The following is a 23,078-nucleotide window of genomic DNA, read 5'->3' on the forward strand; positions in this document are numbered from 1 at the left end:
AGCTTTACAGATTGAAGTGTGTGAGCATTGTGCAGTCCTGCCTGGGTGCCTCACAGTGCTGCCCAGCCCTCCATCTCTCCATCTCGCAGGCCCAGCCCTTGCTTGTCCCTGCTGTCCTTTCTGGCCATTGACTTCACCATATAGTAAGTAGTTGAAAGGTTAACTTTTTAAAGAAAGTTTAAAGGGCAAAGTTCAGCATCTAAGCGCAGATACCAACTGTAAAATGCTTCCCCGGGTTTTCAGCTTCCAGCTCCTACTTCATCCAGAGGCCAGCGCTCTGGTCAGGATGGCTCTGTGGGCCTGAATCTTGAACCCACATGGCCGGTTCCCTGCAGCTCAGACCCCTGTCCCTCGTACTGCTGGAAGAGGGTCTTCATGCAACAAAGCTGTGATTGATAAAATCAGACTCCAGGCTATGCAGCCACAAGAGAGAGCTGGGCATGGTCCTGGCTTTCATTCTGAGGTTTTGGTGACAAACTTAGCCAAGGTACTGATCCTCCACCCAACCTGTCCACACTACTCTCCTCCCTTGCCATCTATCCACGACTGCCCATACCAGGTTGACTGCTTACTATTTTCCAGGGCTTCTGTGTGAATCTAAGTCCCCAAATTCATAATTTAAGGTTCAGAACCTTCACCAGGTAGATTAACACATTTCTGGCTATTTCTGTTCCCACTGCTAATGCACACAGGGAATAGAATTTAGGATGTGAAGAGTGAGTTCACCAAAGGTTTCCTCTATGGGATGGATGTCCGCCATGGCTATGAGGTGCTCGGGGCACCCTGGCAGGGGTAGTGGGTGATGTGGTGTCTCAAGGAGGTTGGGCAAGGCAGCCAGGGAACAGAACCATGAGCTGGTCTGGGCATGCCTGCAGCATGGGCAGAGGAGCAATGTGGCTGGCCTTTGGGTACCATGAGTGGGTGGGGTACACCCTGGAGCCTTCTGGAGCTGTCACACTGTGGCTTCAAGAAACCTGGCCACATGACCTCCAAACTGAGCCAACCTGGTCTTTCTGCTGAATGTGAGCAAAGTCAGCACTGGATAATGAGCAAAGGGGAGTTGATAAGTTTCACAGAGCATTCGCTTTCAAGAATGGTCACCATCACTCAGGCACCTCCAGGGTCAGCGGGATGGAATCAAGGGTCTTAGAGTGAGAAGTGTCTGCAGACACTGGTGCTCCTCATGAGGAGGGGAACACATTTGTATGACAACTTGGGTGAATATCTTAGAATGAGAAAGAGATGAAGCTTACAGACTCGGACTGACACAGAAACCATACACACACTCAGATGTCAGACATGCATGCTCCGCACCAGCATACGGTGCCTGGAGACACACTCCGACACACCACACACGCACTCACACCCACATCATACACACACGCGCACAGAGATAATGCATCCATTTCTTGCACCTGTGTTCACCCACACACATTCACACACCCTTGCCCTACTCACACCTTCCGTGCGCTGGACAGGCTGGGGATCGAGAGCTACAAGATGGGTGAGGAAATGGAGGAGCCCCTTGTACAGGGTCCTCCGAGCCGGCCCCGCCCCAGCCTCTCCATTTTCTTCCATGAAACAGGTGTCCAGGGCAAATACAGTTGCTTAAGTGGAACCACGGGCTGTGCACGGAGGAAGAGAGAGCCTGGGGAAGAGGTGCAGGGCTCTGCCTGCGGACACCACCCACCGCACGCCCTCCCTGTTCACACATTAACCCTGGCTCGGCTCACCCACAGCCGGTGAGGGCAGCAGCGAGGGCTGCTGCACAGAGCAGGGGTCTCACTGCGGAAAGCCGAGGCTGCGGCATCACAAGCGTTCCTGCAGCGCCGCCTGCTGGCTGCACAGAGCCCCCGTGCGCATCGACGCCAGGCCAGAGCCACCTTTAGACCCTGGATGAACTCAGGCCATGATTGGGGTGCAGGCTGCAGGGCCAGAGATGAGTGACTTGGGACGTTCAGAATGAAACCTAACAAAACACTGCTCTCTTCTTGACGCTAAGCAGGCCTCAAGAGGAGAGCAGTGTTTTTCCTTACCACTCCTCCTTTCCAAGAGCTTCTTATTTCTATAAAAGACTTTCCATTTAATTTTTCCTGGTCCACAAGACTTGAATGGAGAGGTGATATTTCCACATTTGTGAATTATAAAAAAAACACTCCTAGCCCTGGCTGGTTGGCTCAGCGGTAGAGCGTTGGTCGGCATGTGGAAGTCCCAGGTTCAATTCCCGGTCAGGGCACACAGGAGAAGCACCCATCTGCTTCTCCAACCTTTCCCCTCTACTTTCTCTCTGTCTCTCCCTTCCCCTTCCACAGCCAAGGCTCCATTGGAGCAAAGTTGGCCTGGGCTCTGAGGATGGCTCCATGGCCTCTCAGGCACTAGAATGGCTCCAGCAGCAATGGAGCAACACCCCAGCTGGGCAGAGCATCGTCCCCCTGGTGGGCATGCGGGGTGGATCCCGGTTGGGTGCATGCAGGAGTCTGTCTGACTGCCTCCCCACTTCTAACTTTACAAAAAAAAAAAATCTAAAAACATCTCCAAACAACACACCTAGCATCCAGAGTCTTCACTGCTGTAGCCCTACAGACATTTGTCACTGATGTTCTCCCAAAGGTGTCACCACCAGTGTAGGCCCTTTGTTTCCAGATTCATCCATGTATTTGTGGCCCTCTCTAGGCCAAACAGCTAGAGCCCGGCATCACTGAAGTGACGGGACTCATGCTCTGAAGGGAGCACAAGTTAGCTATAGAGCCAAGAGGCCCCACACTTGTTCTCACCAGGCCACTCCTGGGCACTCACAGGCATTGTCTCTCAGAACAAGCAGGGGTAGTCAAACTTTTTATAAAAACTGCCCACTTTTGTAGTGCTGGTCAACCTGGTCCCTACCACCCACTAGTGAGCGTTTCAGCTTTCCATGGTGGGCAGTAGCAGAGCAACCAATGGCACCGTGATTGGCCCACCATGAAAGCTGGAACGCCCACTAGTGGATGGTAGGGGCCAGGTTGACCAGCATTGCAAAAGTGGGCGGTTTTTCTTTCTTTTTTTTCCCCTTTTTTTACAGAGACAGAGAGAGAGAGTCAGAGAGAGGGATAGACAGAGACAGACAGACAGGAATGGAGAAATGAGAAAAATCAATCATTAGTTTTTCGTTGCTCATTGCAACACCTTAATTGTTCATTGATTGCTTTCTCATAGGTGCCTTGACCCTGGGCCTTCAGCAGACTAACCCATTGCTGGAGCTCAAGCTGGTGAGCTTTTGCTCAAACCAGATGAGCCCGTGCTCAAGCTGGCCACCTCAGGGTCTCGAACCTGGGTCTTTCACATCCCAGTCTGACGCTCTATCCACTGCGCCACCGCCTGGTCAGGCAGTGGGCGCTTTTTATAGAAAGACTGACTACCCCTGAAGGAGAAATAATTCAGCAGACACTTGTTATAAAGTGCAAGAAAGACTTCATTAAAAACTACTGTGATGGTGGAGAGAGACTGAATTCAGCTCCCAGTGCAGCAGGGAAAAGCAGGGACTACAGCCCCTGGCAGGTTTGAGAGTCTGAGAATGAAAAATGGCCAAGAGTGACCTGGTATCAAGATGGGATTTTTTTTTCTTCAAAATTGGGCTCAGAAGGCCAAGGATGAGGGCTAGTTGAGAAGAGGGCTCAAAGGAGCCAACTAGTTTTTGGTCTGGGATAGTCTTTGCCATCCTCACAATGGCCCATTTTATAGGTAATAAATTGCAGGTTCAGACAGGGCAAGGATGCATCCAACACCAGGGACCAACCCAGAGTCTGAGACTTTAACTCTCAGGAAGAGCTGTGTCTTCTCCCATCTGTGTCTCTGCTGTCATTTCCCTGTACCCAGCCCTGTTTCTTACTCTCTCACTGTTCCTCCCACTGGTCTCCGCTCTGCTCTTCTGGGAGGTATGAGCTACCAACTTGCATTCTCTGTCCACCTCCCTTTTCTCTTCCACCACAGACTCTGGCCTAAGTCCCACTCTGTTCTGAGCCCAGAACAGCACTGTGGGTAACGTTTGTGACATTGTAGTGCACACTTACTTCCCATCTGCCTGTTTTTAAAAGTGATGAGTACTATGCTTTATCTATCTTCTTTCTTTTAAAAAAATCCAAACAACGCAAATAATTTGTCCTGCTTGAATCTTTCCACAGGTGGCCTGAGAGGAGCGTGTTCCAGGAGGAGGCTGAACCCCACCAGGTGTCTCTGCCATGGTAGACAGAGGCTGTCACATAATGGTGGGGGACAGTTTCCTGGAGGCCACAGCTGAAACTGTACCCTTCCATAGAAAAATCCCCCCACAGGATGGCCTTTAAAACCCCTTCTCAAGGCCCAGAAGCAAAGCTGCACCATGTTCTCAGGACCAGGCCAGTTTTCCCAGTTTGTCATGTTTGGGCACCCCAGGAGAAAGCTGGAAACCCAATATGCCAGACAGGGAAAGAGGGAGAAGGGAAACAGGAGACCCAAGGTAGTACCATTTGGGGAAGCTGTTGGGGGCAGGGACATCGGGTGGTCAGGGGCAGATCAGAGGAGGAAGAACTAACAAATCTCTGTGACTTGAGCTGAATGGCCCAGGACTAGCCTGTCAACACTTTTTTGTGTGGTCACAAGACTTCCTTAGTCCCCAATGCTGACGGTACCTATGGCCCCACTATGGATGTTGGGGTGCCCCCAGGCTCACTCCTTGGGTGCTCTCTCCCCCCAGACTTGGTGCTGTCCTCACACAAAGCCCTCCTTTCAGCTCCAGCTGCTTCCACAGCAGACTCAGCACCTGGATATCTCGTAGGAAACTCTCATATATCATGTCCACCCACTCCTGAAACTTCGGTCGGTAAGTGACCTCTTTGGTCTTTCCAGCTAAGGAAATGTCAGAAGCTGATCAATAGCTGCTGGTTGACATAGTCAAAGCAAAGAAAATCAATAGTTGCTGGTTGACACAGACAGCAAAGAAGAAAAGGCTTGCTGGTTGACACAGTCACAGTAATGAAGAAGAGGCGCAACGACACTTTCCCCCTAATTTCTTGGATTTATTTGAATTTTCTTCCCCCCCCCACCCGCATCTGGGTGTGTGTGCTATCATTTATGGCACAGGGATAATAGCACCGTGCTTTCCCTGCAGATTCGCAATAATTTCTCTGGAAATGAGACAGAAGGTATGAATTCCACAGAAAAGCCTATAAACCCCCTTGCCTAGGCCCATAGACATAGGAGGCTGGCTATGATATCCCCGAAAGGGGCTAAGTCTGTGGAAAAACTCCCTCCTATAAATCATATTAGGGAAAAAATAGATTGTGACTTATGAATAGGTAGGAAACAGTAGCTATACACAAAAGCACCTTTCAGCCTTCACCTAATCCATTACTTTACCTCCCTAGTCTTTTCATATTATAGAAGAATAGAAAAACTTTCTGTTCCTCTTACATACCTGACCTTCAGAAGTGAAAGACTCTAAGAAAAATGAAGTTAGAACTTAACTAGTATATGAATATAGTAGACAAATACAGTTTTACTAGACTGTATTTTAATAGCCCATAAGGTAAGGTAGAGTTATTAATTAATACTGACCTTTTAGAAGCTTATGTCAATATTGTTGTTGCTGCTCAAGTTATTGTATAACTGTACTTGGAATGGCTTACCACCTGGTTTATAGCTTATAGAAATGTACTAACTGTTGCCTGAAATATTTACCCATATTGAAGCAAAAATAATTATTAATCAATGTATTCTGCATACCATGTGATTGTAACTTAGTGTATAAAAATAAAGCTATACTAGTCCTTGGCAGAGATGCCTGGAGATGAGCTAAAAAGAATTCGGCTCTCTCACTCATTTTGTGCCAATGCCGTCCATTCCTGTGGGACCCCTGGATCCACCCTGGGGCAGGACCCTGGCAAAGAGTGAGGAGAGACCTGGAAACAAATTATTTATCCCCTCTCCATGCAGCTTTTGGAGGGTGTCGTGGGAAAATGGGCAAGGAGAGATCTGCAGGGAAATTCTTCCTCCTTGCCTGAGCCAGGGTGTGAAAAGCACAGTGGATCTTTGGTTCACTGGCCAGGAAAGACCTTGAACAGGATTCTGCATCCCAGCTCTAGCAGCTTGTGCAGTGAAAAGGGTGTCTGGAGCTGAGTTTTCCATCCCTGGTTTAGCCCGCACAATAGGTAAAAAGGGTTTCTTCAGGAAGGGGTCGGGAGAAACCCAGAGGCGAATTGTCTCTCCTGACCCCAGCTCAGCATCTTGTGGGCAGTTGGTGCCTCCAGACACAGGTGAGGAGAAACCTGGGGCCAATTTTTTCTTCCTGGGTTCAGCAAGTATGTGATGGGCAGAGAGCATCCTAAGGTCAAGGACAAGGAAAGACCTGGAAGTGACTTCATCTCAGTCCAGATAGCGTGTGAGAGGTAGTGGGGATTTTTGGCATAAAGAGCACACTTAAGCTGGGTGAAGTTCTGCCATGTTGCTTCCAGGCAGCCCTTAACTAGCATAGCTGCTCAGCTCAGGCCTCACTGTGGCCTTGAAGTCACCACCAGCTGGCCAGGGCCAGAGGCACTTCTCAGATCACAGCCTCTCCTTACCTTTTGCCCACCTATCTCCTCTTTTTCCTTCCCAGTGCAGGAGCTTGACATGCACAGTGTGGATAAATCCAACATGGCAGTGGTGTACTGAGGCAGTTGGTAGGGGTGTCATTCTGGACAGGGTCCAGGCCAGAAGGTCTTGAAAGGAAGGATGAAGGGAGGGTGTGGCAATATTCCTATCCAACTGAGAACCTCAAGAGAAGGAAGTGACTAGGATGCAGCTAGGTGAGGAATGGGAGGGAGTGAGACAGAGGGTCAAGGAGCGCAGCACTGACAGTGTTATGATAGAATAGCAAGATAACATGATAAGATATCTTGCCACACAATCAATCAGTTAGCCAAATTAAGAAATTAGAAGTCTTTAATTAGCCGGCTACATGGACTGCATTGAAACCTAAGTCATTCAAATCAATGTGGCGCTGAACACAGTTTGGGTTTAGGTTTTATAGGGAGAATTACATACTGATTGAAAAATGGGGAGAAGAGAAAACATAGCAGTAAAACAAAGCAGTGAGACAAACTTTCTTACAATGTTTATCTATAGCAGGGGTCGGGAAACTTTTTGGCTAAGAGAGCCATGAATGCCACATATTTTAAAATGTAATTTCATGAGAGCCATACAACGACCCATGTACATTATGCATTATCCAATAAAAATTTGGTGCTGTCCAGGAGGACAGCTGTGATTGGCTTCAGCCACCTGCAACCATGAACATGAGTGGTAGGAAATAAATGGATTGTAATACATGAGAATGTTTTATATTTTTAATGTTATTTTTTTATTAAAGATTTTTCTACGAGCCAGATGTAGCCATCAAAAGAGCCACATCTGGCTCACAAGCCATAGGTTCTCGACCCCTGCTCTATCTGCTGTGTCCATGCTGACCCTGCTTTTGGGATCAATGCCAGGAACAGCCTTTCAGTTGTTTCAGTAAGTGACCTGGCACTCAAGGCGGTGGAGGGCCCCTCCTTGGTTCTCAGCTGCAGGTAGGCTGGATGCATTTGGATGCAGTGGCTCTCTCCATGTGCGACCCTGTGACCAAGGCAACCCCCCCCCCAAAAAAAAAAAAAACCAGAAAGAAAGAAAAGATGGTTGGAGGCAAAAGCCCACAATGCTCCATATTCCCAGGAGGTCTCCCGTCCAGGCACTAACGGGGCCCACCCCTGAGTACCTTCACGAAATCACGCTAGATCAGGCGTGTTCAGGCGGTATGACCGCAGACCCCTGACAGCTGCCTCCCAGTGGCCCAAGAAGAAACACCTGGCATCCAGGTCTCCTCACTGCTCTGCACCTCATGTGATTGGGCATGTCTAGGCCCCCTGTGTCGTTCGCACTTGCACAAGCTCTGCATGGCACTGGTTTCTTCCCTCTGCCCCAGCTTCCCTTGGGCGGCTGAGGTCGCCACCTCAGGGACTGGACTGGTTTGAAGAGGAGCCTAGAGTTAGCTGCACAGGGAGAGAGGGCATTGGCAGGACCCGGCTCCTGGGCGGCTAGTGTGCACGATGGGGAGGAAAGGAGCTCAGGCCCGGCGCTCATGGGCGACCAGCAAACACCTGAGTGGACTGCCAGGCTCCGCGGAGTGGCCAGGGCCACCTCGAAGTGCTGTGCCCCAGGCATGTGTGGGGTACGCAACCCTGTGGCCAAGCGGAAAAAAAGAGGGGGGTGGGGAGGAGGCAAAAGCCTACAGCACCTGGTATTCCCAGGTGGTCTCCCATCCAGGTACTATCCAGTCCCTGATCCTGCTATGCTTCCAAGATCAGATGACATCCGGCGCGTTCAGGGTGGTATGGCTGTAGAGACCTGACAGCCATCTCCGGTGGCCCAAGAAACACCTGGCCTTCAGGTCTCACCACTTTGCACCCTAGATGCCTGGGCGCACTCCCACAAGCTCCTCTGCCATCTATTTTATTTTGCTGCTGCTGTTTTCTGTGGGCTGCCAAGGGAACCTCCTCCTGCCTTGTCTTTATTCCCGGGGCCGAAGGTGTGCCCACCCACCCAGACCGTGGGGACCGGAGCGAGGGTCAGGGGTCTCAGTGGCACAGTGACTTGCAGAAGTGTGGTCGGGGGAGGGCTGGGGCTGGGATGATGAGGGCCGGTGTCAGCTGCCTGGGCAGCTGTGTAGGGGTGTGTTCCCAGGACTCCTTCACTTGCCTGGTAACGAGTGGCCTAAGTATGGTGCTGGGAGTCCCAACACCACGTGGGGACGGAAGAGATGCCCAGGCCTCAGGTGAAGGTGTGCTCTCTACAATGCGGGACATCCTTCTCTCCCTGCTGGGTTGCCATGGTCACACTGCAAGGACCAGTTTGCAGAGGAGTCTGGAGTTAGCTGCATACCCAGCGCCCAGTGATAAAGGGGAGTGACAGGACCCTGCTCCTGGGCAGCTGGTGTGCTTGGTGGTGTGAAGGAGTGGGGAGGCAGCTCAGCATGTGCACTCGTAGGGAACAGCCCAGTTCCAGGCACCTTTGGTGCTCAGCCTAGGTCTCACACTGCAGCTCTTGAGAGAGGTCAACCCTCATCTCCAGCATTCATTCCAATTCAAGCCGTCAGCAGACTAGATTATTGTTTTACTTTTTAATTACCTCAGATTTTCTCTAGTAAATTTTTCCCCTAAAGACAATGGCTTCTATCACCAGAGAGCTCAGTAGATAGAGCATCACACCCATACACTAATGTCATAGGTTTGGTCCTGGGTCTAGGCACATACACATTGATGTTTCTGACTAACTGTCTGTCTGTTTTCTTTCTCTTCCTCCCTCTAACACTAATGACTAAATAAAAGGAAAATGACAATGGCTTTCTTTTGTTCTTTTTGCAGTTGAAATTGCTTAGGGGAATGAATTATTTTTTTCAAAATCTCACCCCAAGAGGAAATAAGTGGTAAGGTTGTAAAGTACCATATTTCCCCATGTATAAGAAGCCTGTCTCTATAAGACGCACCTTAATTTTGGGGCACAAAATTTGGGAAAATGATAACAAATGCGAATAAACAGGAAATGCAAGTAAAATTACAACAACCACTGTATAAGACGCACCCAGTTTTCAAACCCCACATTTTTAAAAATGATGAGTTTTATACATAGTAAAATATGGATAGAACCTCCAAATGTCTCTGTGAACATTTCTTTCTTTCTTTTTCTTTCTTTTTTAGAGAGACATAGAGAGAGTCAGAGAGATGGATAGATAGGGACAGACAGACAGGAATGGAGAGAATTTTTTATTATGTGCCAGGTCACAGATCAATCATCAGTTTTTCGTTGGGACACCTTAGTTGTTCATTGACAGCTCTCTCATATGTGCCTTGATCAGGGGGCTACAGCTGACTGAGTGACCCCTTGCTCAAGCCAGAGACCTTGGGCTCAAGCTGTTCTGCTTTGCTAAAACAAGATGAGACCACACTCAAGCTGGCAAACATGGGATCTCAAATCTGGGTACTGCGCATTCCATTCTAATGCTCTACCCACTGCACCACTGCCTTGTCAGTCTGTGAACATTTTTTTTCTTTTACATTTTCTGGATTTTATTTAGTATCCTGGTTCATAGTATGGGTGGAAAGGCTGTGTATTTTAAGGTTTTTCCCCTAAAATGTATTCATCACAACTTGTTTCCATAAATTTTTTAATGTAGTTTTTATTTTCATTAATTTTAAAGTATTTTGTAACTTGAATTGTGAGTTTGAGGGGGGGTTATTTAGGAGTAAATTTCTTAACTTAAAAAAGAAAGGGCTTCTTAGTTAGTTTCTATGAATGATTACTAGATTAAGTATAATGACAACAAGAAACATGCTTTATATGATTTCAAAGGTTTGAGGTAGTTGAAACTTGCTTGAAAGAGCATACAGGAATGTGTGTGGTAAATGTTTTCCAAGTGCGCTTCTCTGCTGCCACCTCGTGTGCACCTTGGAAATAACAGCTCAGAGCAGTTCACCTGGAAAAATACAGCAGTTGGCTGTTGGGCGTTATTTATCAATGTTGAATCCCAGGCTATCTAGAAGATACTTTTATAACTTGTAAATATACGGATGTTCTACTTAGAGTTTGCTACCTGTTTTAACATTAACTGTAGTGTAAGCAAGAGATATACTTGATATCATTTCAATCGTCTGAAGTTTGCTGGAACTTGCTCCATAGCACATACAATAATGGTCTCTGTTACATGTGCTTCTCTGCTGCCACCTCGTTTGCATCTTGGGAATCATGCTTCAGTACAGGTCCAAAGGAAAGTTTTGGTAGATAAGATTGTCTATTACCATTGATTCCAATTAGCTGGTTCTGTGAAGATTTTGTGTATCCTTAGTGGTGTGTTTTCTGGGAATCTATCATTTCATCTTGTTTTTCTTCTTTCCTTACAGCCATGCTTTCATAAAGCCTTTGAATGTACCCATCATATACCAGGCACTGTGCTAAGAACTCATGTCACTGCACTCAGTCACTTCCCATTCTACTATTTTTACATCTGTCTTTGGAACTTCTTTCATTTAAATCTACTTAATGTATTGTAAAATATGATGTGCATTGATTTGACAAGTATATTGAATTTTTTTTTAATTTTATTTATTCATTTTTTAAAGAGACAGAGAGTGAATCAGAGAGAGGGATAGATAGGGACAGACAGACAAGAATGGAGAGAGATGAGAAGAATCAATCATTAGTTTTTCATTGCGTGTTGCAAAACCTTAGTTGTTCATTGATTGCTTTTTCATATGTGCCTTGACCCCGGGCCTTCAGCAGACTGAGTAACCCCTTGCTGGAGCCAGCGACCTTAGGTTCAAGCTGGTGAGCTTTTGTTCACACCAGATGAGCCCGCGCTCAAGCTGGCGACCTTGGGGTCTCGAACCTGGGTCCTCTGCATCCCAGTCCGACACTCTATCCACTGCGCCACCACCTGGTCAGGCAGTATATTGAATTTTAACAGCCCTTTTATTATAAAAACGGTATTCTTATTGCAGAAGTGCAAAAAAATGATAAGAGAAAGAAAACAAATTTTCATACATAGATATCAACTATTAATTTATGCCATTTTCTTTCCATATTCTTTGTGTACCAATTATATTTCTCTATGTATATGTACTCAGGTACATTGAGTGCATGTACATCTGTGTGCATAGATGTGCATTGCACATGAGCATACCTCTCTGTTTCAATAGTGTCTGTCATTTGTGGATATATGTGTATGTATGCAAATGACTCTTTATTCACTCATTCAGTAAAAAACTTATTGTATTTTTATTATATGATGCCAGGCACTGTGCTCGACACTGGTTGCCTATATTGAATGAGACAGACTCACTTTCTGTCTTTATGGATATTACACTGTCATGGAGTAGATAGAGGAAGGAAAAATATACATAAAAATCATAAGTTGTGACAAACACTGGATTTGGTAGTGCAATATCTTTGGTCCCAGTTGTGATTGATTGTGGCATGGTTAAGTATATCAGTTTCTCAGAAGGCAGAGCTGAGACATAAGTCTCGGTTCTTCAGCAATGTGTGATCTCAGCTATAAAACTGAGAAAATTTACATGTGATAAAACAAAGAACCTGGGAGGTGTTCTGTGACCAAAAGAACCTAACTTGTAAGTGCTGACCCAGGCTCAGATAAAATCTGAAAACCAAAACTTAGGAGGTTTCTCAGTCTGGACTGCTGCCACGACACAAGAAAAAGTGCATGTTAGGAAAGGTGTCAATTCCTGCTCAACAATCAGAAATACTGTTTATGTCCCTGACTGTCAAGAGCATAGAATAGTCTTCTGGTGTTTTCAACACAGCAGACTAGATTATTTTATTTTTTTTAATTGCCTCAGGTTTTCTCTAGTAATTTTTCCCCCAAGAAACAATGGCTTGCTTACACCAGAGAGCTCAATATTTAGAGCATCACACCCATAGAGTAATGTCATAGGTTTGGTCCTGGTTTAAGGCACATACAGAAACAGATTGATGTTTCTGACTGCCTGCCTGTCTTCCCCCCCCCACTTCCTCCCTCTAACATTAATAATTAAATAAAAGAAAAAATGAGAATGGCTATTTTTTTGTGGTTTTTGTAGCTTAAATTGCATAGAGGAACGAATTATGTTTTTCAAAATCTCACCACAAGAGGAAATAGGTAAAAAGGTTGTAAAGTACCATATTTCCTCATGCATAATATGCCTCCCTGTAGAAGACGCACCTTCATTTTTGGGCACAAAATTTGAGAAAATGATGACAAATGTGAAGAAACAGGAAATGCAAGTAAAAAATACTACAACCAATGTATAAGACGCACCCAGTTTTCAAAAATCACACTTTTCAAAAAAGATGAGTCTTAAATGAGAGGAAATATGGTATACACCCGCCGAATGTCTCTGTGAACCTTTTCTTTCTTTCTTTCTCTCTCTCTCTCTCTTTTTTTTTTTTACAGAGACAGGGAGAAAGTCAGACAGAGGGATTGATAGGGACACACAGGCAGAAATGTAAAGATTTTTTTTTTTATTATGTGCCAGGTCACAGATCAATCATCAGTTTTTTGTTGTGACACCTTAGTTGTTCATTGACTGCTCTCCCATTGTGCCTTGACCAGGAAACTACAGCTGACCGAGTGACCCCTTGCTTGAGCCAGTGAGCCCATTGGGCTAAAGCTGGTGAGCTTTGCTAAAACCAGATAAGCCCACGCTCAAGCTGGTGATCTTGGGATCTCAAACCTGGGTCCTCCACATTCCAGTCAAATGCTCTATCCACTGCGCCACCGCCTGCTCAGGCTGTGAAAATTTTTTTCTTTTACTTTCTCTGGAAGTTGTCTAGTATCCTGTTTCATAGTATGATTGGAAAAGCTGTGTATTTTAAGGTTTTTTTCCCAATAAAATGTATTCATCACAACATTTTTCCATAGGTTTTCTTATGTAGTTTTTATTTCCATTAAATTAAAAGTATTTTGTAAATTGAATTTTGATTTTGAGTGGGGGTTATTTAGGAGTGAATTTTTTAACTTAAAAAAGAAAGGGGTTTTTAATTAGTTTTCATTACTGGTCTCTAGAGTAAGTGTAATGACAACAAGAAACATGCTTTATATCATTTCAAAGGTTTGAGGTAGTTGAAACTTGCTGGAAAGAAAATGCAGGATTTTCTGTGGGAAATGTTTTCCAAGTGCGCTTCTCTGCTGCCACCTCGTGTGCACCTTGGGAATAACAGCTCAGAGCAGTTCACCTGGAAAAATACAAAAGTTTGGAGCTGTGCGTTATCTACCAATGTTGAAACCAAGAGTATTTAAAAGATACTTTTATTACGTGTAACTATAAGGAATTTCTAGTTACTGTTTGCTACTTGTTTCAACGTTAACTGTAGCGAAAGCAATAGACATACTTGATATTATTTCAAGCCTCTGAAGTTTTCTGAAACTTGCTGCATAGCAAATGTCTGTTACATGTGCTTCTCTGCTGCCACCTCGTGTGCATCTTGGGAATCATCCTCAGTACAGATCCAAAGGAAAGGAATGGTAGAGAGGATTGTCTACAAACATGGATTCCAATCTGCCGTTTCTGTACAGTTTTTGTGTATTCTTAGTGATTTGATTTCTGGGAATCTACCGGTTCATCTTTTTTTTCTTCTTTTTTTCCAGCAATGCTTTCATAAAGCCTTTGAATGTTCCCATCATATACCAGGCACTGTGCTAGGAACTGCATGAGTAGTTGCTGCACTCAAAGTTTTCCGAATCTACTATTTTTACATCTGTGTTTTGAACTCTTTTATTTAAATCTTCTTAAAGTATTGTAAAATAGGATGTCCTTTGATTTGAAAGTATGTTGAATTTAACTGCTTTTTTATTATAAAAACTGTATTCTTATTGCAGAAGTGCAAGAAAATATGATAAGAAAACAAAACAACAAATTTTCCTACAGAGATAACTACTGTTATGACATTATCTTTCCATATTCTTAGTGTACTTATTATATTTCTCTATTTATATGTATTAAGGTACATTGGGTGTGCATAGATGTGAAAGAGACAGACTCACTTTCTGTCTTTATGAATAATACACTGTCATGCTGTACAGAGGAAGAAACAATATACATAAATAAAATAATTATAAGTTGTGACAAGCACTGGATATGGTAGTGCAATGTGTTTTTCCCAGTTTTATTGATCGTGGCGACGTTCGGTATATCAGTTTCTCGAAAGGCAGAGCTGAGTCATAAGTCTCAGTTCTTCAGCAATGCGTGTTCTCAGCTATAAAACTGAGAAAATTCTCAAGGGCTGAAACAAAGTCCCTGGAAGGTGTTCTGTGACCGAAAGAACCTAGCTTGTTAGTAGTGACCCAGGCTCAGAAAAATTCTCATGTCCAAACCTTAGGAGGTCACTCAGTCTGGACTGCTGCAACAGCACAAGAAAAAAGTGCATGTTAGGAAAGGGGTCACATTGTGGTAAACAGTAAGAAATATTGTTTATGCCCCTGACTGTCAAGAGCATAGAAAAGTCTTCTGGTGTTGTCACCACAGCAGACTAGATTATTGTTTTACTTTTTAATTACCTCAGATTTTCTCTACTAATTTTTTTGCCCCTAAGGACAATGGCTTGCTCTCACCAGAGAGCTCAGTAGATAGAGCATCACACCCATACATTAATGTAATAGGTCTGGTCTTGGGTCTAGGCACATATAGAAACACATTGATGTTTCTTACTATCTGACTGTCTGTTTTCTTTCTCTTCCTCCCTCTATCAATAATAACTAAATAAAAGAAAAATGACAATGGCTTTCTTTTGTCTTTTTTGCAGCTGAAATTGCTTAGAGGAACGAATTATTTTTTTCAAAATCTCACCCCAAGAGGAAATAAGTGGTATGGTTGTAAAATACCAAATTTCTTCATGTATAAGTAGCCTCCCTGTATATGAAGCTCCGTAATTTTGGGGCACAAAATTTGGGAAAATGATAACAAATGTGAATAAACAGGAAATTCAAGTAAAATTACAACAACCACTATATAAGACGCACCCAGTTTTCAAACCCCACATTTCTAAAAATGATGAGTTTTATACATCGGAATATATGGATAGAACCTCCAAATGTCTCTGTGAACATTTCTTTTTTTCTTTTTTCTTTATTTTTTACAGAGACATAGAGAGAGTCAGAGAGAGGGATAGATAGGGACAGACAGACAGGAATGGAGAGAATTTTTTATTATGTGCCAGGTCACAGATCAATCATCAATTTTTCGTTGGGACACCTTAGTTGTTTATTGACTGCTCTCTCATATGTGCCTTGACCAGGGGGCTGCATCTGACTGAGTTACCCCTTGCTCAAGCCAGCGACCTTGGGCTCAAGCTGATGAGCTTTGCTAAAACAAAATGAGCCCACACTCAAGCTCGCGAACTTGGATCTCAAATCTGGGTACTGCGCATTCCAGTCAAATGCTGTACCCACTGTGCCACTGCCTTGTCAGTCTGTGAACATGGTTTTTCTTTTACATTTTCTGGATTTTATTTAGTATTCTGGTTCATAGTATGGGTAGAAAGGCTGTGTATTTTAAGGTTTTTCTTCTAAAATGTATTCATCACAACATGTTTCTATACATTTTTTTAATGTAATCCTTATTTTCATTAATTTTCAACTATTTTGTAACTTGAATTGTGAGATTGAGGGGGTGGTTATTTTGGAGTGATTTCATAACTAAAAAAAGGGATTTTTAGTTAGTTTCTATGAATTATTACTAGATTAAGTATAATGACAACAAGAAACATGCTGTATATGATTTCAAAGGTTTGAGTTAGTTGAAACTTGCCTGAGTGAAGATACAGGAATGTGTGTGGTAAATGTTTTCCAAGTGCGCTTTTCTGCTGCCACCTCGTGTACACCTTGGGAATACCAGCTCAGAGTAGTTCACCTGAGAAAATCCAGCAGTTGGCTGTTGGGCGTTATCTATCAATGTTGAATCCCAGGCTATCTAGAAGATACTTTTATAACTTGTAAATATAAGGTTGTTCTACTTACTGTTTGCTACCTGTTTCAACATGAACTGTAGTGTAAGCAAGAGATATACTTGATATCATTTCAATCCTCTGAAGTTTGCTGGAACTTGCTCCATAGCACATACAATAATGGTCTCTGTTACATGTGCTTCTCTGCTGCCACCTCGTTTGAATCTTGGGAATCACGCTTCAGTACAGGTCCCAAAAAAAGTTTTGGTACATAAGATTGTCTACAACCATTGATTCCAATTAGCTGGTTCTGTGAAGATTTTGTGTATCCTTAGTGGTTTGTTTTCTGGGAATCTATCATTTCATCTTGTTTTTCTTCTTTCCTTACAGCCATGCTTTCATAAAGCCTTTGAAAGTGCCCATCATATACCAGGCACTGTGCTAAGAACTCATGTCCCTGCACTCAGTCACTTTCCATTCTACTATTTTTACATCTGTCTTTGGAACTTCTTTCATTTAAATCTACTTAATGTATTGTAAAATATGATGTGCTTTGATTTGACAAGTATATTGAATTTTAACAGCCCTTTTATTATAAAAACGGTATTCTTATTGCAGAAGTGCAAAAAAATGATAAGAGAAACAAAACAACAAATTTTCATACATAGATATCAACTCTTAATTTATGCCATTTTCTTTCCATATTCTTTGTGTACGAATTATATTTCTCTATGTATATGTACTCAGGTACAGTGGTTGCATGTACATCTGTGTGCATAGATGTGCATTGCACATGAGCATATCTCTCTGTTTCAATAGTGTCTGTCATTTGTGGATATATGTGTATGTATGCAAATGAGTATTTATTCTCTCTTTCAGTAAAAACTTATTGGAGAGAAAAAGATGGCAGCGGAGTAGGCAGATGTACAGACGCCCAGCTCTCACCACCAAACTGGAATACAAATCAATTTAGGAAAAATCAGCATGAAAAACCAACTCTGAACTGCAAGAACTGCTCTCAAAAACCAAGGAGCAAAGAGGAAATCACAGAAATCCTGGTAGGGAGCCCCTGAACCTCCTCTGCTTGCTGGAACAGAGGGGTGGGGAGGGGCTGAGAGCCCAGAGAGGATCTCGGAGGGAGGGGAGCAGAAACTACTGCTCACAGCCACTTGCCTGGCGACCAGGGAGTGAGGTGCTTTGAAAGGACCAGCTTATCTCCCAGGTGGAGAGGACAGGGAGAGGGACAGACTGTGAGGGGATAAGGAATGCAGGAGAGGAGCTAAAAGGGCTGACTCATCGTGCTGGAGGTGGCCATAGCTGGGGGAGAGACTGAACCTTTCACAAAACAGAGCTGAAGTGCTTCCGGATCAGAGACCTCTGGATATCTCTCCAGCTCCAATCAGCGCAACAAGACACAGATGAAAACAAGAAGTGGGGAGGAGGGGCAGTAACTCAGGTCTCCATGGAGATCTGAGCTACACCTCCCTCTACTGAAGCTGAGAAAACACCCTGCCCCCAGAGAGTCTAGCTGGCTAAAGAGGCCTTCAGAGTCTCAGGTTACACCCACCGCATTCCTGGATACAGTTTCAAGGAAGCCCCCTCTTGAGATCAGTAAACAAGACTATCACCTGTTAAGAAAACAAACAAATCAAGACTTCAAAGCTGCCCAAATCCGAAAGTGGATTACAGATAACAGCTGATACCAACCCAAGAAGACCTAGAAATAACACAACTGAAAACTGGAGGCAGACAACACCAAGCCTAGACTCAACCAACTCTACAAATAAAACAAACAAACAAAAAAAAGAGGATGAGAAGACAAAGGAGTGCAATCCAAATGAAACCACAAGAGACACCTTTGAGAGATGAACTGAGTGATATGGAAATAATCAAACTTCCAGATGCGGAGTTCAAAATAATGATTGTAAGGATGCTTAGGGATCTTAGAACAACAATGGAGGGGCAGTTTGAAAACCTAAATAAAGAAATAGCAAGTATAAAAAAGAATCAGTTGGAGACGACAAATACAATATCAGAAATAAAGACCACAATGGAAGGAATTAAAAACAGGATAGATAGAGCAGAGGATCGAATCAGCGAGTTAGAGGACAACTGGAATGAAGGCATGAAAGCAGAGAAGAAAAGAGAAAAAAGACTCAAAAAGTCAGAGGAAACTCTTAGAGAGCTCTGTGACAACATGAAGAGAAATAACATCCGCATCATAGGGGTTCCTGAAGAAGAAGAAAAAGAACAAGGGATAGAGACTTTGTTCAATCATATCATAGCTGAAAACTTCCCTAAATTAATGCAAGAGAAACTCTCACAAATCCAAGAAGCACAGAGGACTCCATTAAAGAGAAACCCAAAGAAACCTACACCAAGACACATCATAATTAAAATACCAAAGCTAAGTGATAAAGAGAAAATATTAAAAGCTGCAAGAGAAAAAAAAGTTATCACCTACAAAGGAGCCCCCATAAGGATGACATCTGACTTCTCAACAGAAACACTTGAGGCCAGAAGGGAATGGCAAGAAATATTCAAAGTAATGCAGAACAAGAACCTACAACCAAGACTACTTTATCCAGTAAGGCTATTGTTTAAAATCGAAGGAGAAATAAAAAGCTTCCCAGACAAAAAACAACTCAAGGAATTCATTACAACCAAACCAATGCTGCAGGAAATATTAAGGGGCCTGGTGTAAACATATCAAAGTGGGAAAAGAATACAAAAAAAAAAAAAAAAAGGAATATACCTTTAAAGAAGAAAATGGCAATAAACAACTACATATCAATAATAACCTTAAATGTAAATGGATGAAATGATCCAATCAAAAGACATAGGGTAGCTGCGTGGATAAGAAAACAGGACCCATACATATGTTGTCTACAAGAGACACACCTTCGAACAAAAGACACACATAGTTTGAAGGTAAAAGGATGGAAAAAAACATTTCATGCAAACGGAAATGAAAAGAAAGCTGGGGTAGCAATACTTATATCAGACAAATTGGACTTTAAAACAAAGGATATAGTAAGAGATAAAGAAGGCCACTACATAATGATAAAGGGAGTAATCCAACAGGAAGATATGACTATTATAAATATCTATGCACCTAATATAGGAGCACCTAAATATATAAAGCAGACTTTGATGGATTTAAAGGGCAAGATCAACAGCAATACTATAATAGTAGGGGATTTCAATACCCCACTAACATCATTAGATAGATCCTCAAGAAAGAAAATTAACAAAGAAACAGCAGACTTAAAGGACATATTAGATCAACTCAATTTAATAGATATCTTCAGAACCTTTCACCCTAAAGCAGCAGAATATACATTCTTTTTTTTTTTTAAATATTTTATTTATTGATTTTTAGAGAGAGGGGAGAGAGAAAGAGAGAGAGAGAGGGAGAGAAAGGGGAGGAGCAGGAAGCATCAACTCCCATATGTGCCTTGACCAGGCAAGCCCAGGGTTTCGAACCGGCAACCTCAGTGTTCCAGGTCGACGCCTTATCCCACTGCGCCACCACAGGTCAGGCCAGAATATACATTCTTTTCCAGTGCTCTTGGTACATTCTCTAGGATAGACCACATGTTAGGGCACAAAAGTGCTCTCAACAAATTTAAGAAGACTGAAATCGTATCAAGCACTTTCTCCGATCACAACGGCATGAAACTAGAAATGAATCACAACAGAAAAGCTCAAAAATTCTCAAACATATGGAAACTAAATAGCAGGTTGTTAAATAATGAATGGATTAAGAATGAGATCAAAGAAGAAATAAAAAAATTCCTAGAAACGAATGACAATGAGCATACAACAACTCAAAATTTATGGGACACAGCGAAAGCAGTGCTGAGAGGGAAGTTCATAGCACTACAGGCACACTTTCAGAAGCTAGAAAAAGCTCAAATAAACAACTTAACCCTGCATCTAAAAGAATTAGAAAAAGAACAGCAAGTAAAGCCCAAATGTAGTAGAAGGAAGGAAATAATAAAGATCAGAGCAGAAATAAATGACATAGAGGCTAAAGAAACAATACAGAAGATCAATGAAACTAGGAGCTGGTTCTTTGAAAAGGTAAACAAGATTGATGAACCTTTAACTAGACTCACCAAGAAAAAGAGAGAGAGGACTCAAATAAATAAAATTAGAAATGAGAGAGGAGAAATAACAACTGACATAACAGAAATATAAAATATTATAAGAAAATACTATGAAGAACTGTATGCCAAAAAACTAGACAACCTAGATGAAATGGACAAATTCCTTGAAACATACAATCTTCCAAAAATCAATCTGGAAGAATCAGAAAACCTAAACAGACCGATTACAACAAAAGAGATCGAAACAGTTATCAAAAAACTCCCAACAAAGAAAAGTCCAGGGCCCGATGGCTTCAAAACAGAATTCTACCAAATATTCAAAGAAGAACTAACTCCTATCCTTCTCAAACTATTTCAAAAAATTCAAGAGGAAGGAAGACTTCCAAGCTCCTTTTATGAGGCGAGCATAATTCTGATTCCAAAACCAGGTAAAGACAACACAAAGAAAGAAAATTATAGGCCAATATCTCTGATGAATATAGATGCTAAAATCTTCAACAAAATATTAGCAAACCAGATCCAACAATATATGGAAAAAATCATACACCATGATCAAGTGGGATTTATTCTGGGGAGGCAAGGATGGTACAATATTCGTAAATCAATCAATGTGATTCATCACATAAACAAAATGAAGCACAAAAACCATATGATAATTTCAATAGATGCAGAAAAAGCATTTGATAAAATCCAGCACCCATTCATGATCAAAATTCTCAGCAAAGTGGGAATACAGGGAACATACCTCAACATGATAAAAGCCATCTATGAGAAACCCACAGCCAACATCATACTCAATGGGCAAAAATTAAAAGCAATACCCTTAAGATCAGGAACAAGGCAGGGGTGCCCCCTTTCACCACTCTTATTTAACATGGTCCTGGAAGTCCTAGCCACAGCTATCAGACAAGAAGAAGAAATAAAAGGAATTCAAGTGGGAAAAGAAGAAGTAAAACTATCATTATTTGCAGATGATATGATATTGTATATAGAAAACCCTAAAGTCTCAGTCAAAAAGCTACTGGACCTGATAAATGAATTCAGCAAAGTGGCAGGATATAAAATCAATACTCAGAAATCAGAGGCATTTTTATACACCAACAATGAACAGTCAGAAAGAGAAATTAAGGAAACAATCCCCTTCACAATTACAACAAAAAAAATAAAGTACCTAGGAATAAACTTAACCAAGGAGACTAAAGACTTGTACTCGGAAAATTACAAAGCATTGATAAAAGAAATCAAGGAAGATACAAACAAATGGAAGCATATACCGTGCTCATGGTTAGGAAGAATAAACATCATTAAAATGTCTATATTACCCAAAGCAATCTATAAATTCAATGCAATACCAATTAAAGTACCAATGACATACTTCAAAGATATAGAACACATATTCCAAAAATTTATATGGAACCAAAAGAGAACACGAATAGCCTCAGCAATCTTAAAAAAGAAGAATAAAGTGGGAGGTATCACACTTCCTGATATCAAGTTATACTACAAGGCCATTGTACTCAAAACAGCCTGGTACTGGCATAAGAACAGGCATATAGATCAATGGAACAGAACAGAGAACCCAGAAATAAACCCACAGTTCTATGGACAACTGATATTTGACAAAGGAGGCAAGGAAATGCAATGGAGTAAAGACAGCCTCTTTAACAAATGGTGTTGGGAAAATTGGACAGCTACCTGCAAAAAAAATGAAACTAGATCACCAGCTTACACCACTCACAAAAATAAACTCAAAATGGATAAAAGACTTAAATGTAGGCCGTGAAACCATAAGCATCTTAGAAGAAAACATAGGCAGTAAGCTCTCCGACATCTCTCAGAGCAATATATTGGCTGATTTATCTCCATGGGGAAGTGAAATAAAAGACAGGATAAACAAATGGGGCTATATCAAACTAAAAAGCTTTTGCACAGCTAAAGACAACAAGAACAGAATAAAAAGACAAACTACACAATGGGAGAACATATTTGACAATATGTCTGATAAGGGGTTAATAACCAAAATTTATAAAGAACTCATAAATCTCAACATAATTTGATGACAAAATAACCTAGACATGTTTTCTTTGAATATATGTACCCTGATTTATTAATGTCATCCCATTACCATTAATAAAAATTTATTAAAAAAAAAAAAAAAAAAAAAAGAACTCATAAATCTCAACACCAGGAAGACAAACAATCCAATCCAAAAATGGGCAAAAGAGATGATAGACACTTCTCCAAAGAGGATATACTGATGGCCAACAGGCATATGAAAAAATGCTCAACATCACTAATCATTAGAGAAATGCAAATTAAAACCACAATGAGATATCACCTCACACCAGTCAGAACGGCGCTCATCAACAAAACAACACAGAATAAGTGCTGGCGAGGATGTGGAGAAAAGGGAACCCTCCTGCACTGCTGGTGGGAATGCAGACTGGTGCAGCCACTGTGGAAAACAGTATGGAGATTCCTCAAGAAATTAAAAATCTAACTGCCTTTTGA

The sequence above is a fragment of the Saccopteryx bilineata genome, chromosome 6, assembly GCF_036850765.1.
Source record: "Saccopteryx bilineata isolate mSacBil1 chromosome 6, mSacBil1_pri_phased_curated, whole genome shotgun sequence".
NCBI classification, from domain to species: domain Eukaryota; kingdom Metazoa; phylum Chordata; class Mammalia; order Chiroptera; family Emballonuridae; genus Saccopteryx; species Saccopteryx bilineata.